We start from the raw sequence: 22,811 nt of genomic DNA, 5'->3' as shown, positions 1-22,811 counted from the left end.
TATTAGCATAAGAGCAGTGTAAGTAGGGCCTGTAGCATATCAGTGGCGTAACACAAAATTATGGCCCTCACCCGCAGAATGTGAAGAGGGACCCCTGAGTCTGACATAATTGACAGATATTCTTGGGCTGTGGGCTGAATGGGCCCCTCTTGAAGTTTTAGGGATCCTCTGAAGGATTGTACCCCCTGTACCAGCTTTATGCCCCTGCAGCATATGTATAACACACCTTGGCGATGTCCCATAAGCCCATTTTTGCTTTCGGGTGTACCGGAGACCTCTGATGTGCCTCAAAGAAGGGCATGTTGTATATCAGTTCTATGCACGTTGTAATTGCAGTGTGATCACTGTGAGTGCAGGGTAAACATGAAAGTGAAGGGTGAGCAGTGAGAATGAGGAGAGAGTTGTCTGAATGCAGGATGTATTCTCAAACAACTGGAGTAACTCAGTATTGTATTAACGGCTGGTGTAGGGTTTCACATATAAGTCAAACTGCTGCTATTATGGCATCAATCAGGGATGGAGGGTGGAGGAAATAAATAGTATACTAGTCCTGCAACAAGCTTTTAGTCTCCTGATTAGGGTTGCTAGCTGATCAGATTTATTCCGGCACCACCGGTATTTTGATGTTCAAGCCAGTACAAAAATAAGCAAAATCACCTAAAGCCGGTATTTTTAGCACTTATTTGTGCATACTTCAATCAGCACATATAAATAGCCCTTTTAAATGTGTTCTAGGACTGCATTAATGATCTATGTCTAAAAATTAAAGGAAACAAAAACAGAAAAGTAATGTTACAAATGAATACATACCATTTTATTTACAGCCCGATTTAGGGGTCGATTCCGATTAGGGAAAAACCGCTCTGAATAGCCGTACGAAGCGTTTTTCCCATACGAATCGTACCCTGCAACGTCCCCCGTACGAACGACGAAGTACGATTTGTACCAGGAGCTGGACTCCGTACGAGTCATACAGAGACCGTACAAATCAAATCCCCGTACGAATCCCCCTCGGAATCCGCTCTACGCGATATCCGTACGGTTCGCGGCTGCTTTTCCCGACCGGGCAAGTACGATTTGTGTGGGGTATGCACCGTACGATGCTTTTTCTACGGGAGCCGAAAACGTCCGGAGAAGCAGAGTTCGCCTCGAAACAGGTACGGGATGCCCCCCCCTGGGTAGGGTGCATACACCCCAAGATCGCAGGGGTACGGTGCGTACCCCTGCGATCATGGGGTGTACGCACCGTACGGTGTGTCTGTGATTGTGTGCTTTTCCGTACGAATCGCCCTTACCTAACGTGGACGGTACGGATCACGTCCTCATACCTCGGTCTGGATCATACTCGTCGGATCGTACGGCATGTGTACGAGTCGTACTGTTCACGGTGTCAGCCTTGCAATACGTACGGATCGCGACGATTCAGTCGGATTCACGAAATACGGATCGTACTACACGACTCGGACGGACGGGTAAGATTTGTACGGAGAGGGCTCCGGATGCGAATCGTACGGACTTTTTTTCCAGGATCTGAATCGGCCCCTTAGTGTCAAGGTGTGGCCTTTGCAGACTCTTTAAACAACAACAAATGGTCATTATTTGTCTCTAGGAAAGGTGGCAAACCTACTCATGCGATGCCTCTTCACGAAATGCATTCTCCCACTGCGGCAGTAAAAATAAAATACAAATGTAAGGAATAGGCACCCAGGAAGTACTGGAACTAGTGATAAAACACAAAGCCTTGTCAACAAGTTCACAAAGGCATGTAAATGGTCTTTTAAAAACCTGTGTAAAACTCGGATGTGGCAGAGATAAGACTCCAGACAGTGCCCAGCCGAGCCCACAGCAGCACAAGCTGCAGCAGCCGAGACTGAGGCACACAACGAGGGGGGCTAAGGCCCTTTTAGCCTCATTGGCATTGTGCGCCGAATGCTGCCAGTGTATGACAATTGACAAGACTCTGACTGCTCTATTATATCGCTCTTTGTTACCTAACTCAAGGAATATTTGAAACAGGTAAGGACAGAAACAATTTTGAAACACAAGGAGCTCACGGGTATTCTATGTGCTCCCTTCGTCCTTTAGTGTGAGTCTGCCCTGCATCTGTCCGAGCGCCATCTAAGTGCACTCATCAGAAATAATGACATTATTAGGTCTCGCCTATAATTCCTATTCGAGATCCTTTCTTTTTCCATCAAAGTGCTTAGAGTCCGCCTGTTGCCTACCATTGGTTGACTTCATTGTCACTCTCATTTACTTGCTATTTTATTGGTCGGCTTCCTTCCTCTTCGTGTGTTTGCCCCGCCATTGGAGCATGGATGCATTACTTGTGTCCTTCCACTGCTTTTTATGGCTTTACTTTTTCTTTGTGCTTAAGCACTCTACCAGAGTGCTTCTTTTTCAGCAGACGCCCACGTGTACTTCTCCTCCTCCATGTTCATCCCTCCCTCATCTGAGTTGCTTGCCCATATATGTCCCACTCCTTCCATTGTTGTCTGCGTTGTTGCTTGTCCCTACCCACTCACTTGTTTTCCATTGTTGCCCATGCTGTTGCTTGCCCCCTCCCTCCTTCAGTTATTGTCTGTGTTTTTGCTGCCGGTGTCATAGCAATTTTGTCCCACCCCTCCATTGCCCATGTTCCCACCCCACACAGCTTCCCCTACCCTGCCAGCAATAAAAAGAAGCATTTGCATAGCTAATAGGTCTCCCTTTTTGGACCTTATAAGTGTTTAGCTATGCAGCACATTATCCTGGGTGCTGTACTGCCAGGGCTTGAAGAGCTATGCAATTACTACACACTGGGTCATGCAGTCTGATTCAGGAATACATGCTTGCCTCAGTTAACATTTTTGGACACATTCCAAGGCTTTTTAACACACAATCAGAAAGACAAGGACCTTGATGCAAGTCAACAGCACTGTAACAATCTGTGTGTGACTGCATCACTAGAGTATTGAACAGCCTGAAGAATTAGCGTCAGGGGCAAGTTATGCTAAACACAATAAGATGACAGATTTAACACACCTCCCGCTGTAAACTATGCACTGAATTTACAAAAGCCAAATTGTTTGAGCAATGCATGAACCTTGCTATATGTGAGTTCAGGCTGTCTCCAAGGCATCAGCCCAGTAGTGACCTGTTCATGGATAACTATTCAGGAAGAAATGTAATGTTTGGAACTTTGCTTCACAGGCCCAAAGTCACTTGAAATTTCAATTATGCCAACAATCCTTAGTTCTGAGCACTGATATATTAAATAACTGGCACAAAGCTAGAGCAGTCTCACATGGTACCATGAAGTTAACCCTGGGGCAGGAATTGCAAAGTACAGGTTCAACACATAATCTGTGGAAAAGAGTCTGAATGTTACTTCTGAGCTTAGAACTGCTGTAGGATGAAATGGTCTCCTATTCTTTATTTAAGGTAGTAATTGAAAATGAATGCAAACAAAATCGTATGAGGGCGATTGGAAACTTGCAACAATTGTACAGTTTGTTTATCAATCATTTACTGCCCTAAGAGGTCAAGTGAGCCTTATTGGACATCTGAGGTTGCATACAAAACAAGCTCCAAGCTTTGAAGGACAACCTAATACACGCTGGGAAAAGCAGTGTGTTTGCTTCCACTGAGTCAATGAGAGAGCAGCAACAATCACACTGGCATTTATTTTAAAAGGTTTTCCTCAAGTAAACACAATTATATGTAAAGTGGCTAAACTGAAAGCCCCGCTCATCTTTGTTTTTTTTTATTGACGGCGTAGGCTCAACATCCTGTGATTCTGGGCAAATCACTTAATCTCCCTGTGCCTTCAAAAAATAATGCGTCCTTATGTAATGTATGGAGTTGGTGTTCATGTAAAGCACTCCAACAGCATCGAGGTGAGTTCCCGCTATAAAAACTACAAAAAAAAACACAATAAAAAATGGTAGCCACTGTAAAAATTAAACAAATGGCACTTGTGCAGCCATAGAAGTATATTAGATGTGGTTTCTTCTACAGGAACTCTTCCAAACGTTCACAGGACGTGAACACTGTTCATGGATGAAAAGGTGCAACCTCAGTAATTATAACAAATGGCACCTGTGCAGCCACAGTAGTAAGCAGTTCCTGTGCAGAACGGGAGTTAGCGGGACCTGTGCAGATGCAGTAATAATAATACGGAAGCAGTGCCTGTACATCTGCTGTGTGTCAAAGATAAATACGCCAGATACCTTATGATCAGATTGTGGAAAAGTAAATTTTACCATGTCATATGTGCCTACGTGTTCCCCATCTTATGTCATATGTGCATGATCGATATGCATGTATTCCCTTTCTGATCGATTAAAGACGCAATTACAGTTGTGTCCATCTCTAGTATGCCAGTTTCCAGTCCTCGTGAAAACAACGAATATTAGGCCTATGTAAACCTACGTTGCCACGTTTTACAGTGTGCACGTTAATTCATTGAATTATCCCCGTTTCTAGGCCTCAAAAGGGCCCGGACTCAGATTCAGCTCCTGTCTCCTGAACACTCTCCGAGGAGCGATACAGCCCCCACCTGTATCCCTGACCCTTAGCTTACTTCTTGCCATGCAGTGCCCGGCCCGGCCTGGCTCTGCCTCCCAGTCTGCCAAGAGTATGTTATGTTTCTAGTTATCAGTCCAGCCCTCCTTCTCTGCATTCCTAAGTTACTGAATCGCATCAATAGTTTCCGTCATGGTCTAGCCTTTATGTCTCCATGTAAGAGAAATACTGTATTAATATTCATAGAATATTCCTCGCACACGCACTACATATAGAATAATGCATGCACCAGTCTTAGTGTCTGTTAGCCTTTGCCCTGATAACTTTTGGATCCTATCAACATGTTCTCTAAACATTAGATACTAGATAGGCTTTAGGTACATGTCGCTCTGCCCTCCAGACTTTCGTCTCCTCTTCTAGTGCAGAAGTCATAGCCCCCAGTTCTCCCTAGTAACACGTCATTGCCAGTTTACGCGCACCACTAGGTTAGAGGTCCCAGCTGCTCAGGTAGCCCCCTCCATGTTTCCGCCCCGTTTATGACATATTCTGTTACGTTTGCATCACATGTCTATGTATACGCCCTGTACACGCCTTCTTGTTACATCATTTTGCCCTTATCTTTCGCGACTGCTACAAACTCCGCCTACTGCTACGCCTACTGTATTGAATGCAATGTATTTTGTTTAACTATAAATATTGTGCACTGTTATTAAAAGCTAGCCAATTCCCAGATCCTGCCCCCGGCAGCTGCCATCCTATTCCCATGCAGGCTGTCCTGTTCCTGTCCTTTTATGCCTGATTAAAGCCTGTATACTTCAGCTACCTCGAATCTTGACTCTTATTTATTGAGCTATCTGTTATTAGAGTATCCTGAAAAATATAACCGGTAATTAATTATTTATTTACCACATAATGGCGCCCGAATAGGGACTTGCCCTTTCCCCACGCGCCGGAGAAGCCACGCAGGCCCCCTGATCCTCTGCAGCCGTGACGGAACCATACCGGCCACGTGCAGATATTTCTGCTTCAAGTATCCCTCAGGCCCACGGAGGAGACGGAGGTTGCGGTCCAGCGTCCAGACGAGGCGGTGGAGGAACGCGGCGAGTCCCGACCAGAGCCCAAGCCGAGAGTCCAAGGTCCGAGGTATCCGGAGGCCCACCTGTAATGTAACTGAAGTCCGAAGTTCGTCCGTCCGTCGTCGTAGCAGTCCAGTTCAGTCCGAGGCCTTCCGTTCTTGCTGCCCGGTGAGTACCATTGCTGGGGTAGTATCTAGACAGGGTCAATTAATTTGTCTCTGGTCCGTGGGTTTGGGTACACAGATCCAACACGAAGTGTCCACCTAGGTGGATGCGGGTCCTGACGTGTCTCTTTATGAGACCGGTAAGTTTCGTACTGTTTTAGCAGTGCATCTAGTCATTCCAGTAAGTTCTGTTCTGTTCTCGAGAAATTCATGTGTTTCTGTTTTCAGTATTCCAGGTAGTATTCTGTCCGAACTGTTATTTTAAATGTTATTTCATGTGTTTTCAATGTTGTGGTATGAGTGATTTGTTTTCAAGTTATTATTGTGTTTATCGTGTATTGTATTTGTGTCCAGATTCCAGTCTAAGTCATGCCTCTGTTCTCGAAGTTACGTCAGTTAGAAACCAGAAAAGGTCTGCTCGAAGAAGCAGTTCCTGTCCCGCCTAGGGACAGTCCAGGTCATTTTATGTATCATAAACATGGCATAAGTGCCATATTATATCTAGACTTATGGGTCGAGTATACTAAAGATCTAGAAGAGAAATATAGATGGCCTGTATCAGGTACATGGGATGCCGAGTGCATCATGCGAGTAGAAGAAGCATTATGGAAAAAGAAATCCAGACAGTCCCAGAAAGATGCCATCGAGTTATGGCGCAAAGAATCTCATAAAAGAACCGAAAAAGAAATCAGAAAGTCAGAATTAAGTAGGGAATCCTCAGAAAGAGCCCAAGAAAGGGAATTAATCGAAATAGGTGAACGAGTTAAAGCCGAACAGTCAGACAGACAGAGAAATGCCCTTATTAAGGGTATGTATCCTCTTCTTGCCGAGGGCTTGCCAAAAGCAACCCCGGAAGCACCATGTAATTTTCCGCCGCCATTGGTTCCGATTAAGCTACGTCACAAACCGACCGCAGCTGATATTTTTCTCTCGTCCTATTTGGACGACACAGTCCCAGAATATGCAAATCCTGTTCCGCCAGCTCCTGTAAATAATGTAATTCCTGTTCCTCCAGCCACCGGGGCACCTGTTACAGCACCTGTTACGGTACCCCCGGTCCAGCCCGTAGTACAAGTTCCCGCTACATCGGTCACTCTGCCAGCACGAAGAGTATCAGTCGACGATTCTAGTATAGGGGCCGCGGGGGGAGGTCCTCCTGGAACCCCGCCGCCACACAAACGTGTAACGTTAGTCGAGTTACATGAACGTGCGTTACAGCGTACGCCCAAATATCAGTCCGTTGCAGATATCAGACGAGCTCTAACCGAATGCCGTTATGATCCAGTCCCAGGCGATGATAATATGGTTATATATTCATTGCGTGTAAGACGGGTGACCGAGTATTTGGACACCCTACCGAATATGAAAGAAGATCTAGACAGAATATATCGTTTCATCCGTACAGGAGAAGATCCAGAAAGTATTGGCGAAATCATGTCTCTAAGGAAAGCTGAGACCCAGCTCATGCTATTAAAATTTCTAATCAATTGTTTAGTAAGGGAACAAGATTGTCCGACTAAAGATCCGATCGAAATGAGAATTCTGACAAAGTGGAGTGATCATATAGCCGAGGGAAGACACAAGACACTCAGTAGTATAGAGAATATGTACAAGAAAATTCGTAAGGAAATAATAAGGTTACACGAGAAACGCAAAGCAGCACAAGTAAGCGAGAAAGAAGACAACACTGATACTGAAGAGGTAGAAGACGAGAATACCGCCAGAATAGCGTATGTAGGTAAATCTAGATTTCTAGACCGACATTCACGTCCAGAACACAAGAAAGTTTTTCACCTTCCAGCACTAGAACAAGAGAATCTAGAACAAGTATTTCAAGCTACCGATCACATTCTGAAATCACGTATCGGTTATAGTGAACTTAGTACCATGCATGAACTAGAACTAGCCCGATCAGCAGTCCGATGGACTACTGATTCTACCACTTTTCCAGATGAAATAGTGGCACAAATGTTTCTGAAACTGCCCCCAGCCGAGCAGCGACTGGTGGGTATGTATATGATCCAGCACCTCATTACACTGTATGAGGGACAACATTCTGATCCAGGTCCGTTACATGATGTTCTGAACGAGTTACTCCAATATAGATGGAGAGGTCTAGGTACCGATTTAATTAGTGTCATTCTAGAACAGCGCCACAAATATAGAACGTTTTTGAACCCGCATTTTGTTCACGTCTCACCTCCAGAAAGTAAACCATTTTACATAGATAGACAGCATCCGTTACGAGAAGTACACCCAGTTAGGACAGCGGGTGGTGAAATGCAACGAGTATTTGTTTACACCCCTATCACAAAGATGGAACTCTTAGAGATGAAAAAATTAATTCCCTGTCACGACAAAGATCCAGCAGGGTTCCATCGAGAATTAAAAGACATGCTCCGTATGGGAGAATACACGTATCCAGATGTCATTAAAATGTTAAAGGTCCTGTTGCCCGCAGGGGTATATGAAAAACTCAAGGAAAAAGAATGGGAGGTGGGAGAGAAAAAGATTGATTGGACAGCTCTAGAAGCTGAAGATAAAATACGAGTACCAGGTACCGGTCTTGGGGACAAATGTAAAGAATTGCCCGAGTTATTGATACAAGTTTTGCCAAGGTTATTATCCACGAAAAAGGAAGATTGGGATGCAATCTCAGCATGTAAACAGAAACAGGATGAAGACACTAGTGATTTCTATTCTAGATTTGAAAAATGTTTTATTATTAACAGTGGTTTGAAGACAGGTAGCGAGTCATACCCTCATCTTTTTGTTACTAAACAAGTCGAGAATTCAAGTCCACAAGTTAAAAATCGAGTTTTGAAAGTCGAAAGTACCTGGCAAGCTAGTACCCCGTCACAAATGCTTCAAATGCTCCAGTATCACCAGAACAGAATCAGGGAAGAGCAAGAACACGAAAAGAGACGTATGAAAGACACAAAAATGAAAGTACTAGTTGCACAATCTGTTCCACAAGACAGTCAGAAGAGGGGTCCGAGTCAAGCCAGTCATCCTGCAGCTCCCGTTAAAGGGACATGCAATTATTGTAAACAGCCAGGTCATTTTATAAACGAGTGTGCAGTTCTGAAACACAATATAGCAACTGGTAAGACTAAAGAAAGACCACGTCCGCCTAGACAAGAACAAGTTTCACAGACTTCTCAGTCACCACAGAATGCACAACAGACAGTTCCAGCACCGCAGCCTATCGCTGCAACACAGCATGTTACACAGCAAATGTACCAGTATGCTCAGACAGAGTATCCAGAGTACCAACAGTATTCATGAAACAGCCTAGAGAGGGAGGTAGGCTTGCCTCTCATCGAGATATCTGTAGATCAAGAGGGTCCCTATGTGCACAGTCAAGTATTAGGGAAAGACAGAAAGTTTTTGATTGATACAGGGGCAAGTAGGACTACTATCAGTCATGACGAGGTTCCAGGGGCTCCGCTCTCAGGCTCTAGAAATGTTTCCCTTGGATTTTCAGGAAAGCCAATTGTTAACGAGATTTCAAAACCAGTTTCCCTAGAAGTTGGTCCATTGTCCCGAACTACTGATTTATTACTTACGAAATCATGTCCAGAAAAATTGTTAGGTATTAAAACATTGAAAGAATTAGGTGCAGTAATTTGCTGCTCTCCAGAAGGAGTCCGATTGTTTTTACGTCACTTTAAAGGTCACTATGTATTACGCGATTTTGATCCAAGATTATCCAATGTACCGCAGCATTTATGGGCGCAAGGTCCGACTGATGTAGGTTTTATGCAAATCACGCCCCATCGTGTGACTCTCAAGCAAGGTATAGTCTTGCCACGAATCAGACAGTACAGATTGCCACCTGAGGCTGTAGCAGCCTTATCCAAAATTATTGATGAGCTCATTGCTCAAGGAGTGGTTGTAGAAACTGACTCCAATGTATGTAATTCTCCTATCATTCCAGTCATGAAACGTACTGATCCAAATGCACCTCCAGTATATCGATTAGTGATTGACCTTCGAGAACTTAATAAATGTATCATACCCCAGTACCCAGTAGTCCCAGATATTTCATCCCTATTGACAGCTATTGATTCTGAAGCTACATTTTTCACCGTTATCGACCTCAAGAATGCATTTTTCAGTGTTCCGATTCATCCAGACAGCCAGTACCTTTTCGGATTCTGTTTAAATGGAAGGAGCTATAAATTCACACGAGCTCCTCAAGGTTTCACAGAAAGTCCTAGTATTTACAGTCAAGCACTTAAAAGACAACTAGACAATATCCACATGCCAACTGACACTGCCCTGCTCCAGTATGTCGATGATCTACTGATCACAGCCCGTTCTGAACGTGACTGCGAACGAGCGTCACTTACAGTTCTGTATTTTCTGGCCGAGATGGGGCACAAGGTGTCCCCTTCAAAGCTCCAGTTCTGTGTCCAGCAAGTGATCTACCTAGGCCACTTACTGTCCAAGTGGGGTAGGCAGTTGACACCAGACCGTATCCAGTTGATAGCGAGTCTTCCACAGCCCAAGACACAGAAGGAGGTACGTGCTTTTATTGGCCTCACTTCTTACTGCAGACAATGGATTCCTCAGTATGCATTTCTAGCCAAGCCACTGATACAGTTAACGACACAGGAGGCAGCCGTATCGACTGTCCTCCCTTGGACATCTGAACATACACTTAGTTTTAATGAATTAAAGAAAGCCTTATGCCAAGCACCTGTTCTAGCAACACCGAACTACAGTAAGCCTTTTACACTTTTTGTCACAGAACGTGATGGTACTGCATTATCTGTTCTCACACAAGATCAAGCAGGACAGTACAAGCCTTGTGCTTATTTTTCGAGCACATTAGATCCAGTAGCCCAGGCTTTGCCTGCGTGCCTCAAGTCAGTTGCAGCCACAGCTCTAGCAATCAGACAAAGTGATTCCATAGTATTAGGACACTCCTTGACAGTACAAGTTCCACACTCCGTGGAAGTTCTTTTAAACCGAACACAGACACATCACTTGACCATTGCACGTTTAACAGGTTATGAACTGACACTGTTCCAGCCACACATAGAAATCAGACGCTGCAACGTTCTAAATCCTGCTACCCTGTTACCATCAGTTACTTCAAATCCTGCCACACATGACTGTGTGGAAGTCATTAATACTATGACTAAGCCAAGACAAGATCTGACAGACATTGCATTACCTAACCCCGACCTGACACTTTATGTGGACGGTTCATGTATGAGAACTAGTACAGGAGAACTAGCAGCCGCGTACGCAGTGACTACTGAAACTGAAGTTATTGAAACACACCGTATTGACATCCTGTCTGCTCAAGCAGCAGAGCTAGTTGCTCTGACCCAAGCCTGCATACGTGCCAAGAACCTGAAAGTAAACATATATACAGATTCACGTTACGCATTCGGAGTTGTACACGACTTCGGAGTACTCTGGCAGGAGAGAGGTTTCATGACTTCTCATGGAACCAAGATTCAGCATGGTCTCCTCATTCAAGCTCTGTTAGATGCAATACATTTACCGACAGCTATCGCTATCATGAAGTGCAAGGCACATACGAAAGTTACTGACATCATTTCCCAAGGTAATGATCTAGCAGATCGAACAGCCAAGCTTACAGCTCAGACACCAGACATTCCAGTTAACAAGACACAGACATCCACTCCAGATCCGACTACATGTATGACAGTTAAGGACCCTACACAAGATATCATAGACATACAGTTACATGCTACTCCTGAAGAAATCAAGAAATGGTCCGAACAAGGAGGGGTCCAGACAGATCAGGGATGGTTGACGAAGGGAAAAGCCACATGGTTTCTCCCCGACTCAATGGTTCAAGTCATTATCAATACCGCACATAGTCCAGCACACCTAGGAGAAAAAGCCATGTTAGACAGTATTCAGAACCTTTGGTTTAACAAGCACTTACGAGCTGCAGCCAAGCAGAAAGTCCGTACTTGTATGATATGTTGTCAATTCAATCCAGGTAAAAGTGTCCCGGTGGAACAAGGTGGATTCCAGCCCCCTGACCACCCTTTTGAAGTCCTCCAGATGGATTATATTCAGATGGAGCGATGTCGAGGTTTCAAGTAAGCATGGGCGGATTTTGCGGATTGGCAATCCGCGAACTTGCGTATTTACGGATTCGCAATCCGCGAAGATCCGCGAACTCTAGCGGACTTGCGGATTTTTCCGTTTTTTGTGTTGGCGCGTGTTCGCGCCGATTTTGGGACAAGTTCGCAATTGCGAACTTACTTTTCGGCTTGCAACGGCCGCGACTATGTTGTTTCTACGTCTGGTTTATCATCACAGGTTCACAGCACCCTCTGTTTCACCACTGCCACCCTCTGGGACACCCATGCCACCCTCTAGTACATCCTCACAGGCACCTATTAGGTTTATTTATTACTGTAGATTATGGTGGTTGAAAAAAGCTAGCACACCTGCCCTTCTTCAACTGCCATCAATTAATTTGTGTTTCATTAATGTGTCAGTAATTTTGAAAGTTCCAGTCTGGCTGGCACCTGCTTCCTTCCTTATCTGTAATTTGCTTTTTGTTGCAGTGAAATTTTTTTTTTACAGGACCTTTATGGTGCTATTCTATGAGCCTGCTGTTTGGGTCATAGCAGGGTCATAGAATTGTTGCAAACTCTGGAGGGGCCCATCAGGAAGCACTACCTTGAATGTTACTAATGTTAAGTTTGAACTTTTGCACCTGCTCATTGCTTTCATTTTAGCTAAAATCGTTTTTTTTGCAATTTCGCGCGTTATTTGGGGCGCGAATCCGTGCGAGATCGATTTCGGAAGCCGCGAATACGTGCGAATACAAAATTGTTTTTGTTGCGACGTGTATGTTCGCGTGATCTTGCGCGTGTTCGCGAGGCGCTTCTAGCTATTCGTTTGCCAAGTTACCCTATCGGTCGTACACGGGCGCGGCCATCTTGTTGGCGTGACGTAATTCCGTTTCCGCCCGCTATGTGTAATCTCGCAAAGTGTGCTGCTCGCGAGTACAAGTTCGCGCGTACTCGCAAGGAAAATCTCGCGCGAACTTACCCACGCGGTCGTGAACGGGCGCGGCCATCTTGTTTCTCATTCATTGCTATGGTTCTGGGCATGCTTTCTCTATCCTCTCTCAATCTCTGCCATCCTTTGCTTGTTTGAAGTTTTTTTGATCTAATTTTACTTATTATCTAACCCTCTATTTTTCTAGCTCTATATTTTTGTGTTTTCTGCAGCTTTTAGTTACTTTTAAACTACTTTTTTAAACTCTTTTATTTTCTTCTTCACTATTCTATTTCTTCTTTATCATTTAAGTTTATTTCTGCCCAGACCATGGTAAAGGGAGCCGGGAAGCACCCTGAGAAGGGGAAGGGTCCCGCACCCCGTGCCCGGCTCCCGTGCGGGCGTTTAAGGGGGGAGCAAGTGGTCCCGAGGGAGATCTTTAGCGCGGAGGAAGTGGCGGCACTGATCTTCCATGTCCAGCGCCGCCTCCCCAAGACGATCCTGGGAGGCGGCAAGATCGCGACCGGCTATGGCATCCGGGAGCGCCGCCAGCGGTGGGAGAAGGTGTGCCGGGCCATGTACAAGATCTCTGGGGTCCGGCGCACATATAACCAGGCCACCCACCGCTGGACCGATGTCATGGACCGGGAGCGGGACTTGCTGGACGCGCTCGGCGTAGAGGTCCCCGGGCTTGGTGAGTAGTAGTAGTAGTACATTTACTACTCTGTTTTATCCTGCTCTGTTATTTGCAAATCTTTGTTCTTTACCAAGAGCAATAATGCTGCCGATTACATTGAGGTAAATTATATTTCAAAATCTTCTATGCATTTCATTTTCAGGTGCACTGCTCTCCTTCTCAGTAGCCTTGCTTGCTACTATGCTTCTTTGTTTTGTATGTTGTGTTCAGAAGCATTTCATTGGCCTGAGAAATTATGTATCAGTGTACTGTAAAGAAAAGAACTGCGTAATGCTAGACAGTAAGGGTCATATTTTCAATTACCGGCGCATCCCTGCAAAGTAGCAGGGATGCGGCAGTAATTGTGTGCCATGCCACCACCACCCATTGGCCCAAAACGTCACAGAAGCCTTACGCATCTGTGCCGTAAAGGCAGCGCATTGCTGGAGTTGCGTGCCAACGATGGCGCAGCTCCAGCAATGCTCTGGGGTACCCTATCTCCCCAATGCTGCATCAAGCCGTACGTCGGCTTCAAGCGCGCAGGGTTTGAGTCATGCATCATTGTCATAAAAATGACTGATTGACATCTTGTAGATTTCCCTCAGCCACTTTTAGGATTCGTTCCTGCGCAGGTACGCCCTCCCTTGCGCCGGAACGCCCCCTGATGGCGCAGGGCTTTACAACGTGATGCATCGCCCATATGCCCATATGTGTTTGTTTTTTTAATATATACGCCGCACCAACACCATGGCGAGTCTTTTGTTCTGCCGCTGCGTCAGAAAAGGCACGCAACAATGGAGGAAAATCAGCCGCAACTTCCGCAAGGGACTTATAAATCAGCCCCAACAGACTGAAGTCCAGTGTCCTTCCTTTAGACAGTCACATGGCTATCAGAAGAAATAGTGGCGGTGGTGGCGGGTGGATTGATAGTTTGAGTATTCACTGATCTGCAAGCAGGATGGACTTTGTCTGTCACGTGTTGTGCACTACTGCCTGCAGTGCCAGGCCTAGGCAAACCTCTTTAGTAGTCTGTTTATTGAGTTACATAGGAACTTTCTAAGTCAACGTTCCGCAAATCAGGCAATACGAATAACGTAGTATACCACATGAGATAGATCCCGTGGAATAGTTGTCTATCTATTTGCTATTTTTCCAAAATATGTTGTTATTGTTCTTTTGAAATGTTTGATTTGGTTGAAAAATCTCATCCATGTTTTATGGTTTTTCTTTCTTTCATGTTGTACATCAGCTCCCCCCAAGGGCAAGAGGACACAGGAGGAGGGTGCTGAGGATGCAGGCCAGGATCGGGCAGGCGAGGGCTCCTTTGCTGGCCCCAGTAAGTTTACATTTTACTAAACAGTACCTATTTTTTCCTAGCGTTCCTCATTCGATTTTTTCTAAATCGTCTTTGATCTTCTTGTAGACTGGATATAAATTCTTATCCTGCCTCGAATATGATGACTCCCTGTGGTATTACTAGACTATTCTTATTAGTCTGTCTGTGTAGCTAACTAAGATTGGACATTTGGCAATTCCATTGGACTCCCATTATATTCAGCAATACCTCTATGCACTGTCTCCTTACTGACTAGATAGTGTGGCAGAGTCATTCAGCTCCCGAAGTCACCGATTATAGATCCCCAATGATCTCTAGATTATCGTACGCAGGACAAGAGAGTAGTACGGAGTCACAGCACAGTCAAGAAGTGTCAGAGGCACTCATGCTTGCAAAAATTCCAAAACCTTTAGCTCATCCACTCTAGTCTAGAGGAACAAAAACCACAGAGTCTATTTAAGTGTAAAAGCTTTATTAAAAGTAAACACATTTATTGAAATCTACTTTGTCATAAAACTATTTAACTGTAAACGGAAAAGTGGTTAGTGCTGACGATTAATTGGACACATTTCTTGTGGTCGAGCCGAACTCTCACCTACTTTGAACTTGATCCTGGTCGTGTTCTTAGGACTCAGGAGTCAAGCTTCTGTCTGTTAGGAGAAAAAGTGGTGCGTGTTAAAAATCAAAAGCAAGCATTCATCAGTTGTGCATAAAAGTGCAGCAAGACAACAGCCTTCCCTGGAAAATGGGACATTTTTACTATGGAGTAGACAGTCACAAATTATTACATTGTATTCTGTTTTTTTAACATTTCTCCTAGACCAAATATTATATAGTAGTGAGTGGTGTATTCTAACTTTCTTAAATGTACTTTGTAGGTGTAACATCTGGTGACGGGGCCAGCGCGGAGGTGGCTGATGTGTTGGACTTGGACTCGGAGGCCTCTGGGGAGGATGCGGCGGTAGAAGAGCTGGTGGCCGTTCCTGTGGGGGATCAAACGGTGGTGGCGGAAACAGGTAAGCTATATATTCCTTACTTATTGAGATTGAAGACTGCATAGTGTGCTTTCTGCACGGGTGTATTACAATTACAAATCAACCAGGTAGTAGCCTCCTCGAAATGTACTTCGACTTAGCTGTGAAGTTTTTGGTGAGAAGAATCCCAATAAGTTCTTAGACGAACGTGATGGATGGGATGAACGAAAAGCGAAAGAAGGGTGTAAGTAAGTGGGACGCGAACTTGTATGATGGCTGGCAAAGAAGAACGATATGTGTTTGCTTGGACCCAGAGGTGGCTGGGAAGGAAAGAATATGGTATGGTGCATGGCTGGGTCAATGATGAAGCAAGGATGGGTGGAAGGACAGCAGCCTGGGTGGGTGAAACAGAAACTGTATGTGTGCGTATACTTTGAATGAATGGATGCCTGGAGCATGGTATTCTCTGACTCTTACATAGCAAATGTGTATCTAGAGAGAGTAGATGGTCGCCAGGTGAAGTAAGTGTTACCTTGAAGAGCATGTACCACCGCACCCGCACGTCCGTCCCAGTGCAGGGAAGGCAAGGAAAAGAAATTGTAAATGTGTCCAATACTTCCATGAATAGTAGCAGTACTTTGTATTGCGTTTGCATTCACAGCATATATCTGGTTATTACGGTGGACACTCCGTACCTCTCTTAATAACTTTAGTTTACTTGTAGTACGTCATTCATGTGTGGGTGTATCACTGTGTTCACTCAATATTAAGCAAAGCACCTAAAGTCATCTCATCTGTCATTAAATACGTCCCATGTGAAGTGATAGATAATCAAATTAGTTAGCTTCTTCAGTTTCCTTTTCTAGTACTCATTTGCACTGTAGGGTGAAAGGTAAATTAATTAAGCAGTAGCCCTTGTAACAGAGTATTCTCAGTGCCACCCGTAATAGAAAAGTAATAGCTTCACCACCTGCATGTACTGGACCGGTACAGTAACGCAAGTCTGTCTCCATCATCATGGTGTGCAACTTTTTTTCTCGGGTGCAACTTCACTGTGCTGTGTCCATGTCATTCTGCCGGCTTGCATAAGATAACGTACCCATTTCCCTAAACAAGAGAGAAGAAGAAGAATAAGACTGGTGTACTGTCATAGTCGACTGTAATGGAAGTCCATAGTGGTCGTAGAATTAGTTCATTAAACTACCACTACTGTTAGAGCAAGGATGCAGAAGTGGGAGGGTTACATAGATACTGTCCTCAATAGTTATGTACTGTGCTTTCAATTTGCTACTTGTACTCTGTGACCCAACTTTCGGCTCAATCACTTTGTGTTATTAATAAGGAGCATTGGTTACAGACTATGTCTTTCTTTCTTCATATAGTTGCTCCTTCTTCCAAATCAACAACAAGGAGGGAGCAGGCTAGATTGGCCCGGCAACGGAGGCTGGAGGCCACAGTCGCCGAGTATCGGCGGCTGGTGGCCCTGGAGGAGGAGGAGGACACGCAGTCGAGCGGGGCAACATCTTCGACTGCATCCTCCTCCGTGACTAAACCAGCGGGACCGAGCCGGGCTAAGAAAGCCGACCGCCACCGCCAAGCACCGGAAACACCAGCTGCCCCCCACAGGAGCTGCAAGGAACGCCAACACCGCCTACGAGTCCGCATGTCCAACCTGGAGCAGGAGGTCCTGAGGTATAAGACCTTGGTTAAGGGCCTCCGCTCCGAGCTTGCCACCCTCCGCAAGGAGTATGATGCCCATGCCGCATCATGCACCAGCACCAGCACCCTCCAGTAGTGGAGTGTCCCTTGCCCTTTTTTATAGACTTTTGGGGGGTGGGATTTGGGAGTTGGGATCGTTTTGGGACGTTTCAGAGACAATCGTTGGGGTTAGGGTGGGTGAGGGAGATTATTTTGTTAGGGATAAATAAATATATTTTTCAACTACTTTATCTGACCATACCTGTTTTTTACTGCTTTTCAGTCTGGTGGGTGGGGGGCGGGGGTGTAACAGTAACTTTGTTTTCCTGAACAGTCGTAGGACTTTAGTAGTACAACCGTCAAACTCTTGTCTACTCCGAAATAATACTCCATTATACTACCTCCCACCAAACGCTTATCTTACCTGTAATTTGTGTTAGAAATTAGGGCTAGGCCCAGGGCTGGCTCCAGGTGAAATGGGGATTAACGTTGTCATTCCTGGGCGGGTGACATTTCCTCATTGCGGTGTTACTAGTGGTGTGACACAGTGGCAGTTGCATGCCTATGGAAAAAAAGAAAACGAAACCTTGTTTGTACTCCTTACTGTAGCATTACAACGGTTACGGTACGATCGAGAAAATAGCAGGTGACAGTACACTAGAACAGTGCCATAATGTAGCCTAACAAATGGTAAAGTATTGCAAGTATAACTAGTACTTGCGTTGAATTTATTTGACATTGGCTACTACTACTAGAAGATATAGTACTGAAGCTGAGTAAGTCTAGAAGATATCCTCGTATTCCTTCACCAGCCTGTTGCTGCTATCACCTTATCCTCCCCAGCAAGTGTGTGGAATTATTGATGTCATTTTAGTCAGACATCAAGCAAAACAACACAGCCCGGGGGAAGAGGGTTAGGGTTTGTAAAATGGATGGGAATGGGGGTTTCTTTTTGGGTAGGTTTTGTTGAGAGAAGAAAAAAAAAGCAGAGCATGGACAAACAATAATTGAAGATACAGAGTTTACAGACAATCTTTGGTTACAAAGTAAAGGTAAGCACATGCAGTCACACTCATAGAATAAAAGACAACAATGGATACTGTATCTGTATTGCGTATGTTGTTGGAGTTGTCCTGTTGAAATTGGTAAGTAAGTTGCATGCAGCAAACAATTCCTCTTATTGGCGGCACTCCTCCATTCCAGCTGACGCTTCGTCCATCAATGTGGTGGTGACCACTGACAGAAGAGACACCCTGTCCACTGCCTGCCTGGCGGATGTTGACTGAAACCCGGCCTGTAATTATTGAACGGAAAACAGGAAGTGCTATTACAATACCACTGATAAATAAATAAAAGGTATGTACGCTGTGTGGTTCAAAAAGTCACACTTTGATGATGCCTAGCAGAAAAATGGTTACAAAACGTACTTTGAAAGTAACAGTAGACCCAAATACAGACCGTGGATTGTATTCAAACCACTTGCCTGCAAGCAAAAGTATCCATAGCCAGCATCGCTCCAACAGTGCTCTACAACAACAGAACCGCGTTGCAATAGAACCCCCCTAAACACATGCAATCCTGCTGCTAGGGCTAACCCTAACGAACCCTAACTTACAAAGTGCCAAAACTGGTGTTTCCTTATGGATTTTGTCCAACTAACTTCTAGCCGGTATTAGACCTTCCCAGGAATGCCCCAGGCAAGACCCGCCAACCCACCCGCAAAAAAACACCCGACACAACACCACCAAACAGCGAAAAAGCTAAATCTCATACTTACAATGTCTCTCGGCCTTCGGTCCAAACGCGGCGCTGTGCAGCTAGGTTGTCATCATCATCATCAATCATCATAACTCCTGTTTTCCACCACGGATTTCCTGAAAAGCAAATGCAATCAAGATTAGACTGTCGCAGCAGTGCTTCGACAGAGACCCCGGCCGCAACCCACCCACGAACAGCAGGAAGCCCCCCAAAACGCTACATTGAGCAAGATGTCTGAAGAAATGGCAAAAAAAAGGCTGTTCCTTATGGATTTTGTCCAAAACACTTGTATCCGGTATTAGACCTTCCCAGGAAAGCCCCAGGCAAGACCCGCCGGCGCCAACCCACCCGCAAAAAAACACGCGACACAACACCACCAAACAGCGAAAAAGCTAAATCTCATACTTACAATGTCTCTCGGCCTTCGGTCCAAACGCGGCGCTGTGCAGCTAGGTCGTCATCATCATCAATCATCATAACTCCTGTTTTCCACCACGGATTTCCTGAAAAGCAAATGCAATCAAGATTAGACTGTCGCAGCAGTGCTTCGACAGAGACCCCGGCCGCAACCCACCCACGAACAGCAGGAAGCCCCCCAAAAGCTACATTGAGCAAGATGTCTGAAGAAATGGCAAAAAAAAGGCTGTTCCTTATGGATTTTGTCCAAAATACTTGTATCCGGTATTAGACCTTCCCAGGAATGCCCCAGGCAAGACCCGCCGGCGCCAACCCACCCGCAAAAAAACACCCGACAACACCCCCAAACAGCGAAAAAGCTAAATCTCATACTTACAATATCTCTCGGCCTTCGGTCCAAAGTAACGCGCTGTGCAGCTAGGTCATCATCAATCATCATAACTCCTGTTTTCCACCACGGATTTCCTGAAAAGCAAATGCAATCAAGATTAGACTGTCGCAGCAGTGCTTCGACAGACACCAAAAATTACACACAAACCCCCGGAACCCCGCCAAAGAGCACCTCAAAGGCAAGCAAGTCAGCAAAAACGGCAAGAAATTTTCACCTCATATTTGGTCCAAAACACTTTTGTCCATTATTAGAGCTTCACAGCAATGGGCCCAAAACCGTCAACTCACCCGCAAAGAAGTACAACACCCCCACAAGTGCTGAGTCTTTCTTCATTGTGCGTAATCCAGCACTCTGCTTGGAGGGAAATCGCAGTCTGGAGGAGGAGGATAGAGGAGCATGTTCTTCAGAACTTGTGAACCTGAGGAATGTAGACTGCGGCACCTTCAAATCAATAAGCAAACAAGTGAAGACAGTTCTGATGATGGTCTTCTTTTTGGGATTAGGTGATTAAAGTTTGAATTAAATTAACTGTGCAAAACAAAGAAAGAGAGACACAAAGCACACAGGAATAAAAGTGAATAAGGACGAAAAAGAAAGTTCTTGATTGATTGTCTCATTTTCAGGGCTCGGTGTCAGGGAATAAGAACAAGATTTCGTCATCATACTCTGCGAATTCAGGCTGGATGAGGTCAGTGGCACCGAACAGAGAAAAAATCCCCTCATCTACGTTGCTGTCCTCATCGTCTTCATGTGGCGTGCTTTCTCGCACTTTGTAATCTGGTGGTATGAGGTGCTGATTCATCTTGATCATTGTCAGCCGCTCCACATTTTTGGGCGATAGGCGGCTCCGTTTGGCAGTTACAATGCCACCAGCAGCACTGAAAACACGTTCAGAAGACACACTTGCGAGTGGGCAAGACAAATAGTTTATAGCCAGGTTGTAGAGCTGTGGCCACAATTGTTTTTTGCCATGCCAATACTGCAATGGCTCCTCATTAAGAAAGACCACTGTTGAGTCATTCAGATAGTCCTGCACCATCGACTCAAGGTCATCAACTGTTCCTCCACTTTGCTTACTTTTTGCTGTGCCTGTGACATTTTTTAGAGAACCATACCCCATCAAACTTAGCCAATCCTCCTCCCCAGCCACTGTTAGTGTTGTCATTGTGTGTGGTGCAGATGATCCAGTTGCCGGTGTCTTTAACGGCTGAGAGGTCACTTGTGCCCCAGCCACAGGTGCAGAAGTGGATTCTTGTGACTGCGGATGGCCTGCTGATGCTGATGCTGATGTACTGGCTTCTCCTTCAATAACCTGCCGTTCTTTTTCAAACCTCTTGGCTGACCAGGCTAACCAATGTTTGTACTTTTGAACATCTGCATCAGCGAAAGGAAAGAATGCGTTGTCTGCCAGCGCCTTTTTGTAGCGTGGATCCAGAATAGTAGCACAAATGTAATGCTGATCTGAGTTGATGTTTTTAAGACGTTCATCACCACGTAGGCGATGTAATAATTTCTCAGACAAAATGAAATGGTTTTTTTTTTTTTCATCTTTTTCAAACTCAGAAGAAACCGCCATCAGTTGGTGCTCCAGTATGCACAACAATGGGATAGCTTTTCCCAAATTACAGTCCTCCTGGCTGACTGCACGCGTGAAGAACTCAAAAGGACGAAGCATGTCTGTCAGGCTTTTAACTATGGCCCATTGCGCCTTACTCATCCGCAGGTCCTCCTTCTGAGATGTAGCCTCTGTCAAGAAATAGTGATCGAGTACCGTATACTGCTCATGCAGACGCTCAAGCATGTAGAAGGTTGAGTTCCAACGTGTTGCCACCTCCTGGATGAGTGCTTTCACTGGCATTCCACGTTGAAGTAGCAGTCTCCGCAGATGCTTCCGGGCCTTAAAAGAATGGCTGAAATGGTTGCACATTTTGCGGCAGGTGGCCATTACCTCGAACGCTGGACTCTCTTTATCACTCAAGAATTTTTGAACTACCAGGTTGATACAGTGCGCCAAACACGGCACTCTAACATGGTGACCCTGTGACATGGCCTTAACTACATTGGCGCCATTATCCGTGGAAACATAACCAATCTTGCGTTTTAGGGGGGATAGCATTGACAACACCTTTTTGTCAAACTCTTCCAAAAGGTTTTCTGCTGTGTGACTTTTCTCCAAGGCAAACATGGCTAGTGTTGCATGTTTCCGAGCAGCTTTGAAAACTTGGTCCGGGTCAACACCTGCGTTTAGCTTTGCTATAACACCTGAAAAAGAGACCCAGTGTGCAGTGATGCACATGTAATCATCGCCTGGGCCACTGGTCCACATGTCTGTTGTCAGATGTATTGTGTGAACAGCACTCTTCTGCAAAGCTGCCCCAATCGCCTGCAGCACATCTTCATGTAGTGCTGGAACCGCAACTCTGGCAAAATAGAACCGGCTCGGAACCTTCCATTTAGGGCAGAGCGTTGCAACTAATTCAAGAAAACCTACCGCTTCTACAAAAGAAAAAGGTAGAAGGTCCACAGCTAGCATTTTAGCCAGCTTAGTGTTATACAGACGCGTCAGTGGGTGGTTGCGTTCATATGGCACGTCTGAAGTAAGCATTGTTCTAATGTTGGCCTGGACCAAGCATTTACGGGCTGATAATGACTTCGTTGACCCAATTTTGCTCGCTGGTGAACTTTTGTGCGTTGGTGTCTCACTCGCTCCAACACTCTTAGTGTGCCTCACATTGGGTGTGCTGCTGAGAGGGGTACTGGGTGTAAGGGAAGTGTTTGACACGTCTTCTTCCTGCTCGTCAACATCAGAT

Source organism: Lissotriton helveticus, chromosome 9 (assembly GCF_964261635.1).
Source record: "Lissotriton helveticus chromosome 9, aLisHel1.1, whole genome shotgun sequence".
Lineage (NCBI taxonomy): Eukaryota > Metazoa > Chordata > Amphibia > Caudata > Salamandridae > Lissotriton > Lissotriton helveticus.
This window is presented reverse-complemented; position numbering follows the sequence as displayed.